Source organism: Marmota flaviventris, chromosome 10 (genome assembly GCF_047511675.1).
Source record: "Marmota flaviventris isolate mMarFla1 chromosome 10, mMarFla1.hap1, whole genome shotgun sequence".
In the NCBI taxonomy this organism is placed as follows: domain Eukaryota; kingdom Metazoa; phylum Chordata; class Mammalia; order Rodentia; family Sciuridae; genus Marmota; species Marmota flaviventris.
Genome location: NC_092507.1, coordinates 45,501,471 through 45,525,703, shown reverse-complemented (window position 1 = coordinate 45,525,703; position 24,233 = coordinate 45,501,471). Strand labels below are relative to the sequence as shown.

The 24,233-nt window shown below is 41.7% G+C and overlaps 1 protein-coding gene across 2 annotated transcripts in view; it reads left to right on the top strand.

Moving 5' to 3' along the window:
• Dab1 (DAB adaptor protein 1) overlaps window positions 1-24,233 on the top strand; it is a 279,191-nt gene that overhangs the window by 190,876 nt on the left and 64,082 nt on the right. The gene's annotated exons all lie outside the window — the stretch shown is intronic.

Sequence of the window (24,233 nt, the reverse complement as noted above, 5' to 3'; positions counted from 1 at the left end):
TAAGTTCCTGTTATCCCTAGTTTTTCTAATGTTTTGAACATAAAGGGATTCTGTACTTTGTCGAATGCTTTTTCTGCATCTATCGAGATGATCATATGGTTCTTATCTTTAAGTCTATTGATGTGGTGAATAACATTTATTGATTTCTGTATATTGAACCATCCTTGCATCCCAGGGATGAATCCTACTTGATCATGGTGCACAATTTTTTTGATGTGTTTTTGTATCCGATTCGCCAGAATTTTATTGAGGATTTTTGTATCTAGGTTCATTAGAGATATTGGTCTGTAGTTCTCTTTCTTTGAAGTGTCTTTGTCTCGTTTCAGAATCAGGGTGATGTTGGCCTCATAGAATGAATTTGGAAGAGCTCCCTCTTTTTCTATTTCCTGAAATAACTTGAAAAGTATTGGTATTAATTCTTCTTTAAAGGTTTTGTAAAACTCCGCTGTATACCCATCCAGTCCTGGGCTTTTCTTGGTTGGTAGTCTTTTGATTGCTTCTTCTATTTCATCCATTGATATTGGTCTGTTCAAATTGTGTGTATCCTCCTGACTCAGTCTGGGCAAATCATGTGACTTAAGAAATTTATTGATGTCTTCACTATCTTCTATTTTATTGTAATATAGGGTTTCAAAATAATTTCTAATAGTCTTCTGTATTTCTGTAGCATCTGTTGTGATATTGCCTTTTTCATCCCGTATATTAGTAATTTGAGTTCTCTCTCTTCTTCTCTTCGTTAGCATGGCTAAGGGTCTGTCAATCTTATTTATTTTTTCGAAGAACCAACTTTTAGTTTTGTCAATTTTTTCAATAGTTTCTTTTGTTTCAATTTCCTTGATTTCTGCTCTAATTTTAATTATTTCTTGCTTTCTGCTACCTTTGCTGTTGTTTTGCTCTTCCTTTTCTAGGGCTTTGAGATGAAGTGTGAGCTCATTTATTTGTTGTTTTTTTCTTTTTTTGAGGAATGACCTCCAGGCGATGAATTTCCCTCTTAAAACTGCTTTCATTTTGTCCCATAGATTCTGATATGTTGTGTCTGTATTTTCATTTATCTCTAAGAATTTTTTGATTTCCTCCTTTATGTCTTCTGTAACCCATTGATCATTCAGTAACATATTGTTCATTTTCCATGTGATGTTGGAGTTTTCCTTCCTTCTTTTATCATTGATTTCCAGTTTCATTCCATTATGATCAGATAAAATGCATGGTATTATCTCCACCCCTTTATATTTACTGAGGGTTGCCCTATGGCATAATATATGGTCTATTTTTGAGAAGAATCCATGTGCTACTGAGAAAAAAGTATATCCACTTGATGATGGTTGATATATTCTATATATGTCAGTTAAGTTTATGTTATTGATTGTAATATTGAGTTCTATAGTTTCTTTATTCACCTTTTGTTTGGAGGATCTGTCCAATGGTGAGAGAGGTGTGTTGAAGTCACCCATAATTATTGTGTTGTGGTCTATTTGATTCTTGAACTTGAGGAGAGTTTGTTTTATGAACGTTGCAGCACCCTTATTTGGTGCATAAATATTGATAATTGTTATGTCTTGTTGGTGAATGGTTCCTTTTAACAGTATATAATGTCCTTCCTTATCTCTTTTGATTAACTTAGTCTTGAAGTTGATTTTATTCGATATGAGGATGGCCACCCCTGCTTGCTTACGAGGACCGTGTTTGTGGTATATTTTTTCCCAACCTTTCACCTTCAGCCTGTGTATGTCTTTTCCAATCAGATGTGTCTCCTGGAGGCAGCATATTGTTGGATTTGTTTTTGTTAATCCATGTTACCAGCCTATGTCGCTTTATTGATGAGTTTAAGCCATTAACGTTTAGAGTTATATATGGTTTGTACTTCCAGACATGTTTGATTATTTTTCTTTTTTTTTTTTTTTAATTTGGTTTGTTTCTCCATGATTAGCTTTCCCCCACCCTCTGGCTTTAATGAGGTACTTCCCACTGTTGGTTTTGGTTATTGTTTTTCATTTCTTCCTCATGTAGTGTTTTGCTCAATATGCTTTGCAATGCTGGTTTTCTGGCTGCAAATTCTTTTAACTTTTGCTTATCATGAAATATTTTTATTTCGTTTTCGTACCTGAAGCTTAATTTTGCTGGATACAGAATTCTTGGTTGGCATCCATTGTCTTTCAGTGTTTGAAATACGTTGTTCCAGGATCTTCTCGCTTTCAGCGTCTGTGATAAAAAATCCGTTGTTAACCTTATTGGTTTACCCCTGAATGTAATCTGCCTCCTTTCTCTTGTAGCTTTTAATATTTTCTCTTTGTTCTGTATATTGGATATCTTCATAACAATGTGTTTTGGCGTTGGTCTACTGTGATTTTGTATGCTCGGTATCCTGTATGCATCTACAATTTGTACATCCGTTTCCTTTTTTATTTCTGGAAAGTTTTCTATAATTATTTCATTCAGCAGGTTGCTCATTCCCTTGGTTTGAACCTCTATTCCTTCCTCTATCCCGATGACTCTTAAGTTTGGTTTTTTTATGTTATCCCATATCTCTTGGATGTTTTTCTCGTGATTTTTTACCAGCCTTTCTGAGTTAGCTAGACTCTTTTCATGTTGATATATTTTGTCTTCATTATCTGATGTTCTGGCTTCTATTTGCTCCACTCTGTTAGTGATACTCTCATTTGAGTTTTTAATTTGGTTTATAGTTTCCTTCATTTCTAGAATTATTGTTTGATTTTTTTTATAATCTCTATCTCCTGATAAAGATGCTTATTTGCTTCTTTTATCTGTTTATGTAATTCATTTTCAATGTGTTCTTTCATTGTTTGAATTTGCTGTCTCATATCCTGTTTAAGATTCCATTCCATCTGTCTAAGGTATTCCTTGAGTTCTTTATTTGACCATTTTTCTGATGCCTCTAGGTCCTCTTGAGTATTTAGGCTGTCCTGCATTGTTTGTACTCCTTTTCTTCCTTGCTTTTTCATGCTGCTCATGTTACTTCTTGTTCTGTTTGACTGCTGAGTTACTGTTTACTCCTATAAATTTATTTGGTTTTGTGTGTCTCTGGGGTCTCTCTTTTGTGATGGGAGACTATGACTAGAGATGATGAGTTCTGTTGCACTTTAATGCAAATTCATTCGTTTCCTAAACTGTGTACGGATTCTGATTGCATATAGTGGTCTGCGGTTTGGTCTTGGGACTTATATTTAGGTCGAATGATGTGATGGTATTGAGGTTGGTATCTCTTGGCAACCTTGGAGGGTTGCTCTACTGACGAGGGATATTAACAGGAGAATGGTCAGAGTATTTGGGGGTAGCTAGGGACTTGGTAGCACTATATAGTGCCTCGGAATATTGACCTATACATATTTAGTAAATTACACACATAAACAGTGTTGTGATGCTTGGGAGGAAAGGTATTAGAAGGGAAGGGAAGAAGTCACTAAAGAGAATGAGAGTAAACAGGTAGAATTCAAGGAAAGGGGAATAAGGAAATTGAAAAGACAAAAGAAAAAATAGAAAATAAAAAAGGAAAAAAAATTTAAAAAATAATCAAAAATTAAAAATAAAAAAATAATTTAAAAAATGAAAAAAAAAAACCCAAATTAAAAAAAAATTTTAAATGCAGTCTTAGAGTTCGATTAACTTCTCTTCCAGTAGGTGGAGCTGTGCCCACCGGGCCAAGCTTCTCCTCTCAATATGTGGGAACCAATCACTGTGCAGCAGCTCCTCCTCCCCGACTGGGCGGGTCTCCAATCCTGAGTGCCTAGGGCCTTCTCTTGTGTCTAGTCACTTCCCCACTTTTCCTCCAGCCAGGCCCCGCTCACCGGTGACGCTCACCACAATACTGGCTACACGCCAGGTCTGCTGCTCCCGGGAGCCCTATTTTCTTGAACGACTGGGCACACTCTCCCTGCTTGCCATTCCCTCAGACCCTAAGGTTGTGGAGCTTGGGGCTGAGAACCCTCAGCGTATTTTGCCTGCCCTCCGGTAGCCACGCCCCCAGGAGCTGGTACAAGAGACCTCAGTTTTCAGCGCTTGTGGGAGCAGTAGCCGGGGGTCCTGCGCCAAGGTTCCCGCGCCCGCCACTCCTGATTCCCTCGGTCTGACTATCGCACTCACGGGAGAGCTGGGAGGGGCCCTTGAGCTTTCCCGCTGTGTGGAGAGGGAAGGCTAGGGGGTTACACACCTGCCGCTGCGGTTTCAATGAAGTTATCTCCTCCACCGCATTCTGGTGACGTCAGTTCTCTGCCATGGTGGTATCCCAAGCGAATGGTGACAGTTCGTTCCCTTTGCCAGGTGACCGATGCAACGGGTGGGTCCTGACCCGGCTCTCCCAAGCCCCGTCTCAATCCTGTGGCCACTACCTATGAAGGCTCGGTTGGTATTAACTTCCGCAGGTTCAGAAGGGCTGACCAGTTGTTTCAGCAGGATCGTTTAGTGCTGAGTCACAGCGGTTTGTCTGCGAGACTCAGGCAAACGGTAGCCTGAATTCAGCGGATCCGGGCTCGATGTGTGTTCTGAGAGGCGCAGACTGTTCACCCCAGATCCACGTTAGCTCAGCATTGCCTAGTGATCCTGAGCAAACAGCATTTAGACGGTTTAAAACTCCCTATGCCCGCGCAGCTGAAGAGGTCAGAGACTTGATCTCTCCGAGCCCGCCGCCATGTTGGATCTGCCAGCCCAGGTTCTTTTCCATATATCTAATCCATATGTCATTAGGAAAAGAAATGCAAATATGAATCTCAATGAGATAGCCAAATGAGTCAGGCAGACCTACGTTCAAACTCCACCTCTTCCACTCTTACTTGGGTGGTCTAGGGCCAGTGACAGGGTTCTCTCAACAGAAGGTGTACATCCCATAATAGGGGGAAGAAAAACCAAAACAAATAAGTAAAATCTTTATTCTCAAAATAATTCTGCATAAACAGAGAAGCAATTACCTCATGGGATACATTTTGAATAACTGTGAAATATGACATGACATTTATTAAACTCTTATTAACAGGGGAGCAAAGTGAGGCAGAGAGGATACACATTTGCCTAAGGTCACGTGGCTACTAAGTGGTAAAGCCAGGACTTGAACCCATCCCATAGTCCACGTCCTTGGTCTCTGCACCAGCTCCTTCTACCAAGTAGATATAGAAAAGCCTTGTCCTGGGCTTTCAGAAGCCCTTAACTGTGCTGGTTTCCAGCTTGCTGCTTACTAGGTGTGACTTTGGGCAGATTACTTAGCCTCTCTGAGCTAAATAAGTCCTCATTTTATCATGGGGATAATAAAATGAGATAATAAATTAGAGCTTCAAAAGCTATAAAGCACGTTACACATGTAACTACGAAGTGACTGTTAACTATTAGATGCCAGAGATCCTCAAATGATCCAATAAGGGATTCGCCTTCCATGCTGTGGCCCACAAAAGCAAAGGGAAGGTTTTTTACCAAAATAGGGAAGGAGAGATGGGTGGACAGATATAGAGATAGTTTTCTATAATTTAAAGGATATACTTCGATTAAAGGATATTTTTGAAAGAAGTGGATATGGAGCAGTATATTGTCATGCTCTTGGATTTGAGAATTAGGTAGTTGGAGGGTAGGATGGGGGAGTCCAATCCCAGGACCCCCACTTTCTATCTGGTTGACTTTAGACCTGAAACTTTACCTCTCTGAGCCTCAGTGTCCTTCTCTGTCAAATAATTGATGAGTAAACCTTCCCCATTGGCTTGCAATTAAAACTAAATCTGATCCTGGGGGAAAAAAATCAGGCTCATAGGAGGTGCTCCCAAGCCACCTGCTCTCCCTCCTCCCACTGCCTGAGTCCCTTAATGTTTCCTATTGTATCCAAATGATAGGAAACTGCTAGATGCCTTCTTTGGGGAATTAATTTCCTGCAGTGAGGAGAGGGCATTCAGAATAAACACCCGGTGTTTTCATCCTTGTGTTTACCTGCTTGCAGGTGCAACTGGTGAGAGCAACATCCCCTTCACCAGCAAGTCTTTGTTCTGCAGCAATTAAAGGCGCCTCACTAATCCTTCTGCTTCCCAGATGCTCTGGGAGCCAGCAGTATTTTTAGCTCATCTCTTTTATATGCCTCACTCTGAAGACATCTTATTATTCATTTCAAAACTTGACAACTCCTCTCACTTTGTCCTTCATTCCGTTCTGATACACAGGGAAGAACCAGTTGGAGCAGTCTCCAGCCAAGTTTTGCCTCTGCTCAATAGAGCACCAAACTGCAAGGGTTTCTTCTGGCCTTGACTCCCCATTGTAACCCCACTCCAGGTATGGGCAGGGTGGCAAGGATCGATGTTCCCCTCTCCCTCATCTTCCAGAATGACACCTATTGTGTGTCAGTACACTCACAGGTACTGCAGATCCTTCTGTGGACATACAAACCAGCAGTCACAGTACAGTCAGGGACAAGACTGAAAAGCATGTAGAAATAGCACAGATGAGCCTTTCCAACATAAGGTCCACAAGCATTACTGGGCATTGACTTTGCATTGGGGTAGATGCTAGGTGAGGGAATTTATTCTGTGTAAGCAGAGAAGTGATACATGGGATACGTTTTGAATAACTGTGAAATAACAACATTTATTAAACACTTAGTGACTTCTGGGCACTGTGCTAAGCCTGTCACATGTTAATTGATTCAATTCTCATGATAATTCTGTGAGCTAGAGAGGGTTCTCCCCGTTATACAGGTGAGAAAGTTGAGTCACAAGCAGGGTAAGCGCATTGCCAAGTGTACCCAGCTGGTAAGTAGAGTGGCTAGGAGTTGACCTCTGGCTCTAGAGCTTGTACCCCTAATCATGTCCCCATTCTCAAAGGCAGGAATCATAATAAATGAGATAGTGATTTAGTTAAGCCCAAGGCTTGGGTCTCCAGTTAAAGGAGGAGATTATTGTACTATGTATGGTATTGGAGAAAAACACAACCAGACATTAATTAAAGCAGAGAAACATACTTTATTCACTACCTACTAACAGCAAGAACAAGAGCTGGACCCCATTCTGATTTGTGCAGAGACAAGCATGCTTTCACGGAACAGTGGGGGAGGAGGAGAAGGGACTTGAACTTCCAACATTCTCACAGAGGCTGGGAGACAGGGGCCCTGTCTTCAGGTGGGGGCTGAAACAGTTCATTCTTTTGACAGTCTTGAATTTTCTTGGGCATGCACCTTAAGCGGGGGCAAGCTCAGGTCATCCTAGGCATGAGGACTTGATCTGCTGGATTTATGTCAGTGTTTGCTCATCCCATGTATCACTTCTCTGCTTACACAGAATAAATTCCTTCATCTAGCATATACCCCGATGCAAAGTCAATGCTCAGTAATGCTTCTGGACCTAATGTTGGAAAGGCTCATCTGTGCTATTTCTACATGCTTTTTTGTTTTTTGTTTTTTTATAGGCGGTGGTCTAGGTCTAGTTGAGAAGAGGGCTCAGAAGAGTCCCAGTGGAGAGTGATCACGGAGAAGCTGTCAGTGGCACATCCTTGCCATTGGTGGTTAATTGTGATCCTGTGGCAGCCACTGACATTCTTAGGTAGGGTAACAAGTGGAACCCTATCCAGGTTAAGAATAGGTATATAGGTGATAGGTCATTACACACCAAAACAGAAAGGATTCTGAGCAAAGAGAGAACAAAGAAGAAGGGGCTCAGAGACAAAGTGGGGCAGGCAGGCCAGCTGGAAGCCCACCCTTGAAATCTCCATAGAATCCTCAAATGACATGCCAGGGCTCCAAATTTTGGCTCTGACCTCTCTCTCTTTTTGATCTCAAGGGTAAGTTTTTCTGGAAAGTGCATACAAAAGGAACATACAGATGACCTCACAGCACCACCCTCTCAACACTTGACCTAGAACCCCTCAGAATTCCCTGAAACCACCTTAGTCTGTGTTAGCATCGGCACCTGCTCCCACCCTCACCTTGAGGTGGACATCTATCCCGTTCTTCCTTGGTAACTACTTGTCTTTTGGGAACCAGCCTGAGGCTGCCTTGTTCTCACAACCTGCCCCAGTGGGGCCAGCTGGCCCATTGCCTGCTCCCTCAGCCATTTTGCATCTCCACCTCTCTCAGAAGATGCCTCTTTTGGGAGTAGGGGTACCAGGGATTGAACTCAGGGTCACTCTATACTAAGCTACCTCCCCAGTCCTATTTTGTATTTTATTTAGAGACGGGGGTCTCATGAGTTGCTTAGCGCCTCACTTTCTGCTGAGGCTGGCTTTGAATTCTCAATCCTCCTGACTCAGCCTCCTGAGCCACTGGGATTACAGGTGTGTGCCACTGCACCTTGGTTCAGTTGCTTCTTCATCCAACAGTCTGCCCAGACCCCTGGAGGATAGGGCTGCCTCTGGTCCTATATCTTTCCTATGTCCTGAGCCTCTGTGCATCTGCTCCATAGCAGGCCCTTAGTGATCATTTTCTGAAAGAGCAGGGTATTTTGCTCTGTGCCCAAGATTGTTCCTGGCCTTCCCAGTTTCTTCCCGATCACTAACATCTCCTAAAGTACCTGAGCTTACCTGCAAGTGGTCTGTCTGCAAGGCAGTACCCTGAGATAGCTTCTCACAAATGGGGATAGCATGACTCAGTGAAGGTCTGGACTTTCCCACATCATATGGCAGAGAAGACAGAGCAGAGCCAAGGGATGCCTAGACCTGTCTGATTCTGCGCATGTGCTCACACTCAGAGTTCACCATGACGTCACATAAAGATATGTGCTGTGAGCTTGGGAAACATATCCAGCTGTCTCCAAAAGCTGCCAGTGCCACTTACCAAACAGAGGCACACCTCCATCCCCTGCATCCCCTCCCTCACCTTCATCCCCTCCATCCCTCCATCCCCTCCATCCCTCCATCCCCTCCATCCCTCCATCCCCTTCCTCACCTTCATCCCCTCCATCCCTCCATCCCCTCCATCCCTCCATCCCCTCCATCCCCTCCATCCCTCCATCCCCTCCATCCCCTCCATCCCCTCCATCTCCTCCATCTCCTCCATCTCCTCCCTCACCTCCATCCCCTCCATCCCCTCCATCCCCTCCATCCCCTCTGCTGCTGCCTCCACCAGCCATTCAGTCGTTCTCATAAGACAGCAGCCTATCACCTGTTGCTAAGGAATATTGAATGGATTTCTGTGGATCACACTTGAGGGCTGAGAAGCAGACATTTTGCCAGACCATCCCCAGACCAGAGAGCCTGCTGCATTTACAATTCAGGGTCTAAGAGTGATTGCCCAGGTCTGGCTGTGTCTTTCCAGGGCACTGAACCCTCTTTTCCTGCAGGGAAAACCAGGTTCATTTGCAACCATCTGTCTACCTGTGAAGAACCTTCCCTGGCTACTCAGCTGGTCATGCCCTGGGCACACCATGTTGATAAGAGACCTAGGAGGTGATTCCCATCCGATGCACCCTGCTGGGAGCGGGGCTCAGGGAGCTGCCCTGGCGGGGAAGGAGAGCTCCATCTGCAACAGGCAGGAAGGCTCCGCAGCAGTGAAGCTTCTCAGCAGGGTCAATTCCAAAAGAGCAATTTCTACTACCCCAGTTTTTTAATCTGGCCTTCAAAATCCTGCCTCCCCTGGCCCCTGCCTACCTTGTCACCTCAGAGACTGCCACTCTCTTCCTAGCATTTTTTGGTTTAATGACTCCAGATTGCTTGCAGTTCCCAGTATCACATACTGTTTCGTAGTTCTGTGACTCTTTGTTATCCCTCTGGATAGAACTTCATGATCAGTCATTTTTACCTAGTCACTTCCTAGTAATTTGTTCACATCAGGCCTCTATTTCTTTCCTGTTCTTAACTCTATGGTGGCATGAACATAAAATTCACTTATTCATTCAACAAATCACATGCACACAAACACCACCTAGCATTAAATAGTGTGCTAGGTGCTGGGCATGCAATTCTGAGCCATATAATACATGCATTCTGACATGTATTACTTTCCTGGTCTCCTCAGTCTGATGGAAGAGAATAATACTAATCAGGTAACCAGGCAGATGAAGGAGGAATTGTTGACTGTAGTGTGCACTAGGAAGACAAGGGAGAGGTTTTTTTGAAGACATGGGCAAAGGCACCTGATTTTCCTCCCGTCTCTACTGTGGAGTGTGAGCTGCTCAAGGGCGAAAGTCTTGCCAGCTCTGTCTCTGTGTCCCCAGCACCCAGCACAATGCCTAATGGGGAGTTTGGGAGTTTCTGGAGTTGCCAGAATTAAGTCATGGGGACAGATGAAAGCTGGGCCAACAGCTTTGGGTGTTTGATGCAGAAGTGATACATTGAGTGACGTAGCCTCCTTACATCTGCCCTCACTTGGGTGCAGCTGTCTCTGAGTCTGGCACAGAGATGAAAATTTATGCCAGGAAGGAGGGACAAGAGCGTGGACAGCTGGGCAGACTCAGGATCACAGCCCTCAGGAGGCACCCTGCTGCAGTAAAAGGAACGTGATTCCAGGTTTCACGCTGGATTTCAGCCCCAGCTCCGAACTTCACCTCTGATGGAAGCTGGTGGGGCAAGTCGCTGAGCCCCTCTGAGCTTCACTTCCCTCAACTCGAATTGCAAAATGGTACAAGTAAGAAGATGTATGAATTGGTGGCAGTTTTATCCTCTGAGACCCTAAGGTGGCTTGGAGGAATTGGCGACAGGGATGGTGTCTGGTGCATTTTCAAAGAAGGGTGCAATTTTGTGCTAATTTCTTCTACTGACAGTTCATTTTCCAAGACAACAGCCTAACAAATCCTGGGGCCAATTAGCGTAAGGGAAACAATTGATCCTTGTACGCTGAGAGCTCAGCCCACCACCTCAGTGGTTTGGTGGTGTATTTGGGGAATGCTGCACAGCACTAAATAGGAAATAATTGTATAGAAGCAGCTATAAATTGCATGGTGCCTCACTATACGCCAAGCTTCTGATGTAAGCAGCAAGGTCTGGCGGTAATAGGAAAACTATTACTGGGTTTGCTATCCCACACAGAAAAGCAGAGCAAAGCTGGCAGGAACCAGGCCTGCGCCCCTCATTTTACAGATGGGCAAATGGAGGCTCACTGAGGGAGCCAAGGTAGGACCGGGCGCCTAGGATTTATCTCCATGTCCATTTCCTGTAACCCTCGTCTCACCACCTCAGTGTCCTATAGAGTGGATAGAGAGGAGCATGCTCGCATCTAATATTGTTCAAACTCATTATCGTGACTTCTTACATAAAGGGATCTAGAGATTTAATGAAGATGACTCTAATGGTTCAGGGCTACTGCACCAAGATACTACAACAGGGCAACTGAAACTGCCTGGAATGTATTGTCTCACGTGTCTGGAGCCCAGAAGTCCCAGATCCAAGTGTCTACAGGATTGGTTCTGACTGGGCTGAGATGGACAATCTGCCCTGTGACTCTCACCCAGCTGCAGGTGGTTTGGTGACAGCCTGTGATATTGCTTGGCTTGTGGACACATCACCATGATCTCTTACAGGATGTCCATGTGGCACTCTCTCTACACACATATTTATTCAAATTTCCCCTTGAATCAAGACACCAGTTATATTGGGCTAGGAAATGGGGGCTCACCTGCTCCAGTATGACCTCATCATACCTACATCAGAACTACATGTAAGAGTGACAATTTAGGTAACAAGAATATTTGAGATAGAGGGCATGTGCCAAGGCAGGACATAGCAAGCAGACCAGCATGTTCTTACTAAATTCTCACCCAATTTAATGAAGTTATAGGTGAGGACACTAAGGCACTAAGGACACTAAGCTAGGTACACTGTTCGAGTATCACTTGGCAGATTTGGATCTCGGGTACTGGCTTATGCCTACCCCAATTCATGTCTTTCCTCAGCGCCCCGGTGTCTTAATAGCTTCAAAGCCATTATTGTCCCTGCCGTCATTGCTCTCTACCTTACTTGATGCATAAAGACCCCAGGACTTCTCACTGCCACTCCAACATTCTTTCCACTGGCTGCCTGGTAGTCAATTCACTCTTTTGCAAGTTTCTGTCTGGCATGCAAAACTTCATTGTGACCAAGGCAGAGGTTAATTTCAAACTGGTTATAACACAAAAAGTAATTTCCCATTAAATATAATGACCTCGTTTCTGCAGTGACTTGTGGCAAAACATGCTGTTTCATTTCCATTCAGCCACACTCATTTACCTACTTGCTACGATAATTTTACACCATGAGCTAAAATGTCCAAATCATTGGTTACATTTCTAAACACCTACAATGGTTATTAGGATTCTTCATGCAGAAAGAAACAGAAATAAAAATAAGAATTTTAGGAGAAGGAAAATATAGGTCATTGAAGTGCATTCAAAACCGTATTCTAGTGCTCTGAAGCTGCCAGGAGCCAGCCATTCCTAGGTGCAGTCCACGGTTTACCCTATCCGCTATGTGACCTGAATCAAGTGGCTTTACCCTTCTGTATGTCTCAGTTGCCTCAACAGTAAAAGTAGGGGAAATAATGTGTAAAGTTGTCGGGTGAGTGAAATAAATGAGGCTTACATATGTCAAGAACTTAGCATAATGCTTAGCATATAGTGGGAACTCTGGATCCTGGGGGCAGGGGGTGCATTAAGTCTGAATCTTTCTTTATGCATAGTTAGTCAATATTCCATTTTGGGATCCCCCACCTCAGATATTCAGGAGTATAAATTGTTCCCATATTTATTCAACCTGAATTTGTTAAGAGGTTATTGTTGCAAGTAGAAGTTTGTTGGCTGATATTTATCCATGCTGACCGTGGGGATACAGAAAAGGACACAGGAACCCTGAAGCTGTCTCTAAGCACACACATCTTCTTAAAGATCCCTCATGTTGTGGAGCAATAGTGGCCCAGGTGGACGTGTCGAAGGCCTTTTGTCTCCTGCTGACTCTCAGGGATGTAACTGAGGGTATGGTGCCTTGGTTTCTCCTCTTCTTATAGAGAGGATGAGAAAGTAGAAGGCCGGAAAGGAGCAGTCTCAGATTTATTTTTTTCTAACTTATTATCTTAAAGATGTTCAAACACAAAATTTTCAAAGACTAATTGTAAAACTTAACCTTTTGCCGTATTTGCTTTCTCTGACTCTCTCCATGGGTTAAGAGATCAATAGATAGACAGCTGGATGATAAATAGCTATGTTAGATGTGCTTGTGGCTCCTGGCGTTTCATTTCTTCTAGGCCCTTTGAGCAAATGGTGATGGGAATATGTATATTATTAATCATGAGTTCACGTTGATATTTCAAATTTTACATTGCCGGATTACTTTTTGACTTTTTGTAATGTTCATGTCTCCTGTTTTCTTTCACTGAAAGTCTTGCTTTTTAACGACAGTGTATTTATGTATTTGCTTTATCCTAATATATACCCAAAGCTGTTTCAAAATTGTAATTCCAATATTAATTGCTACTGGTGATAAACCAGGTGTACCCCTGCCCACTAAGGACACTTGCTCAAAACCTAGGTCAACCTCGTCCTACTTAGGGGAGGTCACTTGTTTTCTCCTATAGTAGTCATAATGATTACTACTGCATTGCTTAAAAATCCTTTGGTCACAAGCCATAGAAAATTCACCTCAAAAAAGTTTTAAGCAACAGAAGGAATTTGCTGATTTCCATAAGTGAAAACTCATGGTTAAATTTTCAGAAATGACAGGATCCTGGTTCTTAGATGACAAAGTTAAGTTGGAAACTGTAAGTTCATTTATTTTTCTGGGAACCTGACTTCCCAGAGTTGTGCTTGCTCTCTCTTTCCTGCCCCTGCTTGCTTGCTAGCTTGCTTGTGCGCGCGTGTTTTCTCTTCTCTCTCTCTCTCTCTCTCTCTCTCTCTCTCTCTCTCTCTCTCTCTCACACACACACACACACACACACACACACACACACACACACCACCTCTTGCAGACTATTACCTTTACAATTCCCAGGAAGGCCTCACCTATGCCTTTGAACATTGCATAATGTTGATGCTTGAATACCATATAATGTAATCATTAGATAATGTTGTTGTCATCAGATTGAGAATCTTAAACTCAGTTGACTGGGAGAAAATCCAAAAGTTAAGAGCCTTCGCACCATTCACCAGATGTGTTACTAGACAGGTTAAGTGGTTCTCCTCACAGCCCTATGTGGAGGGGACCATTCCTGTCTTACAGATCAAGAAACAGGTTCAATGAGATAAGGTGACTTGCCCATAGCCATAGAGTCATGGAGGGTGAACATCTTCCCCTCACACTACATTCTTTCTGGAATGTGGATAGGACTGCAAAATATGCAAACTATTCTGAGCATTTAGCTACAGTGGGAGCCCTCCCCTGCACACGCCCCCCCACACACACACATACACACATATCTGGCTGGTATTGGAAAGCCTGGCTGCATCCTACTCCTCTTAGTCCTTGGGGAGCCTTCTTTGCAGAATGAGTGGTAGTTTTAATGGAAGAGGAATGTCAGTTCAACCTGTTAACAACTTTGATTATGCTACAGCGGCATCCCTTCTCAGGGGTGTGGGATTTTGACTGAACCCCAGTATTAAGAAACTAATACCAAAGCCAGTTTCCCTGCTTAAAGTGGTTTTTATGTCTCCTGAGCAGAAATCTGCTTTGGTGTCACTTTGGTGATTGCTAACTGATTAAGCACACCTGACTCCACTTTGCCTGTTAGACAAATTTCAGCCCAAATCACAGGTCTGGGATGCTTTCAGCTAGTTAACAAGTGCATCTCCCTATTTTCAGGCAAGGGCTTCAAGTACATTTTTCCAGGTCTGTGTGTTAATAACATATATTTAGAGAGCTGCTAAGAAGCTGTCTTTTATAGCTACTATTTTGTTATGCAACTTAAAAGGAGGTTTGCAAATGTTGAGGCTAAAAAGAACGTGATTATTTAATGCCTCCCATCTCCTCATTTTTTTTTATAAAACTATATTTTTTATTTACCTAATTACCACATGGAAGTAATTAGATCATAGTTGAACCCAAAGCACCTCTACTTTGAAAATATATCATTTAAATCTTTTTAATAATGGTGTGTTTTAAAAAAATTTAATTCTAATTTGTTATATATGACAGCAGAATGCATTACAATTCATAATACACATATAGAGCACAATTTTTCATATCTCTGCTTGTATACAAAGAATATTCGTGTCTTCATACACGTGCTTAGGGTAATGATATCCACCTCATTCCACCATGTATTTTTTTTATTGGTTGTTCAAAACATTACAAAGCTCATGACATATCATCTTTCATACATTTGATTCAGGTGAGTTATGAATTCCCATTTTTACCCCAAATACAAATTGCAGAATCACATCAGTTACACATTCACAATTTTTACATAATGCCATATTAGTGACTGTTGTATTCTGCTGCCTTTCCTATCCCCTACTATCCCCCCTCCCCTCCCCTCCCATCTTCCCTCTCTACCTCATCTGCTTTTGTTCAATTCTCTCCCTTGTTTCCCTCCCTTTCCCCTCACAACCTCTTATATGTAATTTTGTGTTACATTGAGGGTCTCCTACCATTTCCATATGCTTTCCCTTCTCTCTCCCTTTCTCTCCCCGCACTCGTCTCTGTTTAATGTTAATCTTTTCCTCATGCTCTTCCTCCCTGTTCTGTTCTTAGTTGCTCTCCTTATATCAATGAAGACATTTGGCATTTGTTTTTTAAGGATTAGCTAGCTTCGCTTAGCATAATCTGTTCTAATGCCATCCATTTCCCTGCAAATTCTATGATTTTGTCATTTTTTAGTGCTGCGTAATACTCCATGGTGTATAAATGCCACATTTTTTTTATCCATTCATCTATTGAAGGGCATCTAGGTTGGTTCCACAGTCTAGCTATTGTGAATTGTGCCGCTATGATCATTGATGTTGCAGTATCCCTATAGTACGCTCTTTTAAGATCCTCAGGGAATAGTCCGAGAAGGGTGATAGCTGGGTCAAATGGTGGATCCATTCCCAGCTTTCCCAGGAATCTCCATACTGCTTTCCAAATTGGCATCACCAATTTGCAGTCCCACCAGCAATGTACAAGTGTACCCTTTTCCCCACATCCTCGCCAGCACTTGTTGTTGTTTGACTTCATAATGGCTGCCAATCTTACTGGAGTGAGATGGTATCTTAGGGTGGTTTTGATTTGCATTTCTCTGACTGCTAGAGATGGTGAGCATTTTTTCATGTGCTTGTTGATTGATTGTATGTCCTCCTCTGTGAAGTGTCTGTTCAGGTCCTTGGCCCATTTATTGATTGGGTTATTTGTTATCTTATTGTTTAATTTTTTGAGTTCTTTGTATATTCTGGATATTAGGGCTCTATCTGAAGTGTGAGGAGTAAAAATTTGTTCCCAGGATGTAGGCTCTCTATTTACCTCTCTTATTATTTCTCTTGCTGAGAAAAAAACTTTTTAGTTTAAGTAAGTCCCATTTGTTGTTTCTTGTTATTAACTCTTGTGCTATGGGTGTCCTATTAAGGAATTTGGAGCCCGACCCCACAGTATGTAGATCGTAGCCAACTTTTTCTTCTATCAGACGCAGTGTCTCTGATTTGATATCTAGGTCCTTGATCGATTTTGAGTTGACTTTTGTGCATGGCGAGAGAAAGGGATTCAGTTTCATTTTGTTGCATATGGATTTCCAATTTTCCCAGCACCATTTGTTGAAGATGCTATCCTTCCTCCATTGCATGCTTTTAGCCCCTTTATCAAATATAAGAAAGTTGTACTTTTGTGGGTTGGTTTCTGTGTCCTCTATTCTGTACCATTGGTCCACCTGCCTGTTTTGGTACCAGTACCATGCTGTTTTTGTTACTATTGCTCTGTAGTACAGTTTGAACTCTGGTATCGCTATACCTCCAGATTCATACTTCCTACTTAGAATTGCTTTTGCTATTCTGGGTCTTTTGTTTTTCCATATGAATTTCATGATTGCTTTATCTATTTCTACAAGAAATGCCGTTGGGATTTTGATTGGCATCGCATTAAACCTGTAGAGAACTTTGGGTAATATCGCCATTTTGATGATGTTAGTTCTGCCTATCCATGAACAGGTACATTTTTCCATCTTCTAAGATCTTCTTCTATCTCTCTCTTTAGGGTTCTGTAGTTTTCATTATATAAATCTTTCACCTCTTTTGTTAGGTTGATTCCCAAGTATCTTATTTTCTTTGAGGATATTGTGAATGGAGTGGTTTTCCTCATTTCCATTTCAGAAGTTTTGTTGCTGATATACAGGAATGCCTTTGATTTATGCATGTTGATTTTATATCCTGCCACTTTGCTGAATTCATTTATTAACTCTAGCAGTTTCTTTGTAGACCCTTTTGGGTCTGTTAAATATATTATCATGTCATCCGCAAACAGTGATAATTTAAGTTCTTCTTTTCCTATTTTTATGCCTTTAATTTCTTTTGTCTGTCTAATTGCTCTGGCTAGTATTTCAAGAACTAAATTGAATAGAAGTGGTGATAGAGGGCATCCCTGTCTTGTTCCAGATTTTAGAGGAAATGCCTTCAGTTTTTCTCCATTTAGGATGATGCTAGCCTGAGGTTTAGCATATATAGCTTTTACCATGTTGAGGTAAGTTCCGGTTATCCCTATTTTTTCTAGTGTTTTGAACATAAAGGGATTCTGTACTTTGTCAAATGCTTTTTCTGCATCTATAGAGATGATCATATGGTTCTTGTCTTTAAGTCTATTGATGTGGTGGATTACATTTATTGATTTCCGTATATTGAACCAGCCTTGCATCCCAGGGATGAATCCTACTTGATCATGATGTACAATTTTTTTGATATGCTTTTGTATTCGATTCGCCAGGATTTTATTGAGAATTTTTGCATCCAAGTTCATTAGAGATATTGGTCTGTAGTTTTCTTTCTTTGAAGTGTCTTTGTCTGGTTTTGGGATCAGGGTGATGTTGGCCTCATAGAATGAATTTGGAAGAACTCCTTCTTTTTCTATTTCTTGAAATAGCTTGAGAAGTATTGGTATTAATTCTTCTTTAAAGGTTTTGTAGAACTCCGCTGTATACCCATCTGGTCCAGGGCATTTTTTGGTTGGTAGTCTTTTGATGGCTTCTTCAATTTCTTCTTTTGTTATTGGTCTGTTTAAATTGTGTGTGTCTTCCTGACTCAATCTGGGTAGATCGTATGACTTAAGAAATTTATCGATATCTTCATTATCTTCTATTTTATTGGAATATAAGGTTTCAAAATACTTTCTAATTATCTTCTGTATTTCTGTAGTGTCTGTTGTGATATTGCCTTTTTCATCCCGTATGTTAGTAATTTGAGTTCTCTCTCTTCTTCTCTTCGTTAGCATGGCTAAGGGCCTGTCGATCTTATTTATTTTTTCAAAGAACCAATTTTTAGTTTTTTCAATGGTTTTTTTTGTTTCAATTTCCTTGATTTCTGCTCTAATTTTAATTATTTCTTGTCTTCTACTACATTTGCTGTTGTTTTGCTCTTCCTTTTCTAGGTTTTTGAGGTGTAGTGTGAGTTCATTTATTTGTTGGTTTTTTCTTTTTTTGAGGAAAGAACTCCAAGAAATGAATTTCCCTCTTAAAACTGCTTTCATTGTGTCCCATAGATTCCGGTATGTTGTGTCTGTATTGTCATTTGTCTCTAAGAATTTTTTTATCTCCTCCTTTATGTCTTCTGTAACCCATTGATCATTCAGTAACATATTGTTCATTTTCCATGTGATGTAGGATTTTTCCTTCCTTCTTTTATCATTGATTTCCAGTTTCATTCCATTATGATCAGATATGGTGCATGGTATTATCTCCACACCTTTATATTTACTGAGAGTCGCCCTATGGCATAATATATGGTCTATCTTTGAGTAGGATCCATGTGCTGCTGAGAAGAACGTGTATCCACTTGATGATGGTTGATATATTCTATATATGTCGGTTAAGTCTAGGTTATTGATTGCGTTATTGAGTTTTATAGTTTCTTTGTTCAGCTTTTGTCTAGAGGATCTGTCCAGTGGCTAGAGTGGTGTGTTGAAGTCCCCCATAATTATTGTGTTGTGGTCTATTTGACTCTTGAACTTGAGGAGAGTTTGTTTTATGAACATTGCAGCACCATTGTTTGGTGCATACAAATTGATAATTGTTATGTCTTGATGGTGGATGGTTCCTTTTAATAGTATATAGTGTCCTTCTTTATCCCTTTTGATTAACTTAGGTTTGAAGTTGATTTTATTCGATATGAGTATGGCCACTCCTGCTTGCTTCCGAGAGCCATGTGAGTGGTATGATTTTTCCCAACCTTTCACCTTCAGCCTGTGTATTTCTTTTCCTATCATATGAGTCTCCTGAAGGCAGCACATTGTTGGATTTGTTTTTTTAATCCAGGTTACTAGCCTATGTCTCTTGATTGGTGAATTTAAGCCATTAACATTTAAGGTTACAATTGAAATATGGTTTGTACTTCCAGTCATGTTTATTTATTTATTTATTTATTTTAGTTTGGCTAGTTTTTCCTCTTTGGTTATTTTTCTCCCCCTTTACTGAGATACCTCCCACTGTTAGTTTGGGGCACTATTTTTCAATTCCTCTTCTTGTAGTATTTTGCTCAAAATGCTTTGCAGTGCTGGTTTTCTGGCTGTGAATTCTTTTAGCTTTTGTTTATTGTGAAAGATTTTAATTTCATTGTCAAATCTGAAGCTTAATTTTGCTGGATACAGTATTCTTGGTTGGAATCCATTATTTTTCAGCGTTTGAAACACGTTGTTCCAGGATCTTCTCGCTTTCAAAGTCTGTGATGAAAAATCAGTCGTTAACCTAATTGGTTTACCCCTGAATGTAATCTGCCTCCTTTCTCTCGTAGCTTTTAATATTCTCTCCTTGTTCTGTATGTTGGCTATCTTCATAATTATATGTCTTGGAGTTGGTCTATTACGGTTTTGGATGTTTGGGGTCCTGTATGCTTCCAGGATTTGGCAATCCCCATCCCATCTTTCATCTCTGGGAAGTTTTCTAGGATTATTTCCTTTAATAAGTTGTCCATTCCTTTGGTTTGATCCTCTGTGCCTTCTTCTATCCCAATGACTCTCAGATTTGGTTTTTTTTTATGAGATCCCATATCTCTTGGATAGATTGCTTGTGAGATTTAAGCATCTTTTCTGTGTTGACTATATTCTTTTCAAGTTGATAAACTTTGTCTTCATTATCTGATGTTCTGACTTCTACTTGATCTAGTCTATTTGTAATATTCTCGTTAGAGTTTTTAATCTGGATTATGGTTTCTTGCATTTCTAGGATTACTGTTTGTTTTTGTTTTTTTTTAAATCTCTATTTCCTGGTAAAGCTCGTTCTTTGCAGTTTGAATTTGTTTGTTTAGTTCGTTTTCAAAATAAACTTTCAATGCTTGGACTTGCTGTCTCATGTCTTCTCTAATATTCCGTTCCATCTGAGTTAGGTATGCCTTGATTTCTTTCCCTGTCCATGTTTCTGATGCTTCTAGGTCCTCCTGTATATTTAAATTGTCCTGCATTGTTTGCAGTCCTTTTTTCCCTTGTTTCTTCATGTTGTTCACGTTACTTTCCAGCTCTGTTTGACTGCTTTGTAACTGCTTTCTCCTATACATTTGTTTTGGCTTTGTATATCTCTGTTGTCTCTCCTTTGTGGTGGGAGATTATGTCTAGAAATGTTGGGCTTTATTGTACTTTAAAGCTGATTCATTCAATTCATAAAAGGCTTCTGGATCCTGTATGCATATAGTGATTTGTTGTTTGTTCTTAGGACTATATGTTTAGGTTAGGTGCTATGATGGTACGAGGGTTAGTATGTCTTGGTTACTTTAGAAGATTGCTCTACTGAAGGTGGATACTAACAGGCAATTGGATCAAGGTGCTGGTAGTACCTAGGTATTTTAGGAGCCCTATAGACAGCCTCGAGACATTCTCCTATTTGCATTTAGACAATTACATGTAATGGAAGACGTAATGCTTGGGATGAAAGTTGGGGGGTAGGGGAAGGAAGGTGCTCTTAAAAAGAAAGAAGGAGAGAGAGAGAGAGAGATTAGAGGAGAATGAAAAGAACAATAAAACTTAAAACGGGGAAGAAAGAGAGAAGGAAAAGGGGAGAATGGAACAGAGAGAGAAGAAGAAAAAGGAAAAAAAAATATTGAAGTCTTAGAGATCCATTTTCTTCTCTTCCAGTAGGCGGAGCTGTGCCCTCCGAGCAGAGCTTCTGCTCTCTACCTGCCCATAGCAATCCCTGTAAGGCGTCTCCTGGTAGTCTCTCGGACTTGTCAGTCCAGAGCCGTTTCACTTCTCCGGCCCTTACCCCACTTCCTCCTGTCAGCCAGCCAGCCAGGTCCTGCTCACCAGAAGCGGTTCCCCAGAGATCTAGTTACACTTGCAGCCCCACCGCGTGTCCCATTTAAGCCCCAGTGCTGTGGTAAACTGGCAGCTAAGACCTTGGGAGTCACTGCTGGTGATATGGGGGGTTGGGGGTCAGGGATCCCCTCTGCTACCCTACAGACACGACCCCTGAGAGGTCCATGAAGTGTCCTGGCTACTTGTATCTGGATGGGGAGGGAGTCACACACCTGCTGAAGTGGATTCCGCTGGGAAGGAATTCCATCGGCCGACCTCCGATGACGTCACCCCTCTGCTATGGCGGGCCCCAGGCTCCTTGCCGGAGTGTCCGAAGGGAGGGGTGGGACTGGTCCGTCCCAGGTTGGCTTCAGCTCCCAGCTCGCTATTTCATGAAGGCTTGGCTAAAGACTTCTTCCTGCCAAGCTGAGTCTCGGAGGTTAGCGGGACCCGGTCGCATTTGCTGCTGGCAGACGGGCCGGCAGCTGCGCCGCGGTGCGCGGACTGTGGCTGGCGGAACTGGACCTCTGCGTCTCCTGGCAGGGATTTGCTCGTCTGGGGCAATCTGTCGCTTCAAAAAATCCTAGTAGCTCCCGGCCGGTCTCTCTTCAGTGGAATTTTGCTAGGAGATCTCCGTTGGTAGAGTCTAAGCGTTATCTATGCGTCCTTATGACCCCATCACTGGGGGGGTATTGAAAATGCTGCCTCTCCGCCCGCCGCCATGTTGGATCCCCCCATCTCCTCATTTTAATTGACAAGGAAACAAAGACCTAGAGAGGGAAACAGATAAAGAACTAGTGGAGTTAGAGCCAGGATCAGGGACAGTCTTGGATCCAGGATGCTGTTGACAGATTCATTCTTTCATTTAAAAAACAGTTAGTGACCAATTCATAGAGACAGAAAGTAAAATGGTGATTGCCAGGAGCTGGGGAGAGGGATTCTGGGAGTTGTTAATGGTACAGGGTGTCAGTACCCCATGTCCAACCCCATGGAAAAGTCCAGGGAGCTCAGAGGACCTGTGTTCTGCTGGAAAGTCAGGACAGCTTTCAAGAAGAGACATTGGTACTAAGGATTGAATCTGGATGAGTGCTTTTTCTCTGCAGATAGATCAGCATGTACACATACCTCTAGGTGAGAGCCCAATGCATTTGAGGGACAGAGACCAGCCCAGGTGGCATTAAGCAAGGGGACTCTAGAGAGAATCCTTATTCTAAGAGACACAGGAAGACTTTGGTGTGTTTTAGGTACTAGAAAGACTTGCTTGAATTGGCCAGACTTTTTTCTCAGTCTCTTCCTTATTTGGTATGACTCTCAGAATGGGTGAGTGGGGACTGAGGCTGTTGAAATAATTCAGGATGGAAATAATGGCTGCCTGGCCTGACTGCTGGTGATGGAGAGGGAGAGGAGTGGACAATGTGGAAAATATCTGAGAGGCAAAACTGACAAGTCTTGGTTATGGGCATGAGAATGAAGGAAACTGAATGGGTTCAAGAATGGCTTATATATGTCGATAGATGACATTACAGGCACTATATTCAAATATGAAAGAATTTAGTGTAGCAAAAATTGGTACCAAAAAAACAAAAATTCCATTTTTTTTAAATCACTGGCAATTCCATCACTCAAAAAAAGAGAACCCTTAATATTGTATTGATGGATTTCCAAACTTATAGATATGCATATTTTTCATAAAATACAGTATCATATTGAACATGCTATTTTGTAATATGCTTTTGATTTCACTCAATGGGGTGTCAAGAATTTATTTCTGTAGCAAAATATAACTACTTCTACAAATGATTTTTTTCCATAGTATATACTATTTCATCATATAACAGAATGCATTTTCTTCAACTACTCAGCTAATGCCCAACAGTTTGGACATTTCTAATTTCTCACTATTCTAACAGCACTGCGGGGAATATCTTATATCTAAGTCTTTGTCCGTGTGTTACATTATTTCTGGATAATTAAATCCCTATGAGAGGAATCATAGGGTCAGTTTATGCATGTCTTTAAGGCTTTGAAACATACAGTCAACCAAGCTCTCCAGTGAAGCTGCACCAAATCATACCTCTGCTGATAACAAAAAATACCCTTCCTGCACTGGGGCTGTGGCTCAGAGGTAGAGTGCTCACCTAGCATGAGGCATTCAGTTCGATCCTCAGTACCACATAAAGTAAAATAAAGACCTTGTGTCCACCTATAACTAAAAAATACATATTTAAGAAAAAATACCCTTCCTGACTGACACCAGCCATCTCCACGTACCCTGCCCCGCCCTAGGACTTTATGTACACTAACATATTAATCCTCCCAATAGCACAAGGAGAGAGATGCTATACTTACCCTGTGATATGTGGCAAACAAGTATGCAGGAAAATATTTCCCCACACTTAATCAACAGTATATTATCCTTTTTTCCGTCTTCATTCTATTGGGGAAAATGGCACCTAATTTCAATCTGATGTACTTTATGTGCATTGGTTTGATATTTCCAACAACATTATGGGCTCCATATTGTTCTTTGTGTTACGTAGAACAGGGGAAGAAGTCTAAGAAAGGTAAAAGATGGTCTCAGCTGTACATTGGACAGATGATAGAGCCCGGCATTCTCTTTGGCTCCACAATCCTTCTCTTTACTCTGCTATCACACTACCTCTTCAGCTAGAGCCTGGGTCATTTGGAAGCTTGCTCTTGTCTTTAAGTAATACCTTCTAGAAAATTTCAACATGGCAACCAGGGAACAATTCCCTCTGACCTGCTCCATTTAGCATCCAATAATGGGTACCTGGGGGCTGGTGCAGAGGTCGCCTCCTTACCTTGCTGGCACTGCTCTGTAGCAAAGGCATCCTAAAATATGTGAGCAAAGAGAAAGGCCTTTATAATGAGCCCAGGCCTCCCTTTGTCTTGTGAGGGTTTAACTACTGTAATTGCTTGTAGTGTGAAGTACTGTATTTTGCATGTATCTA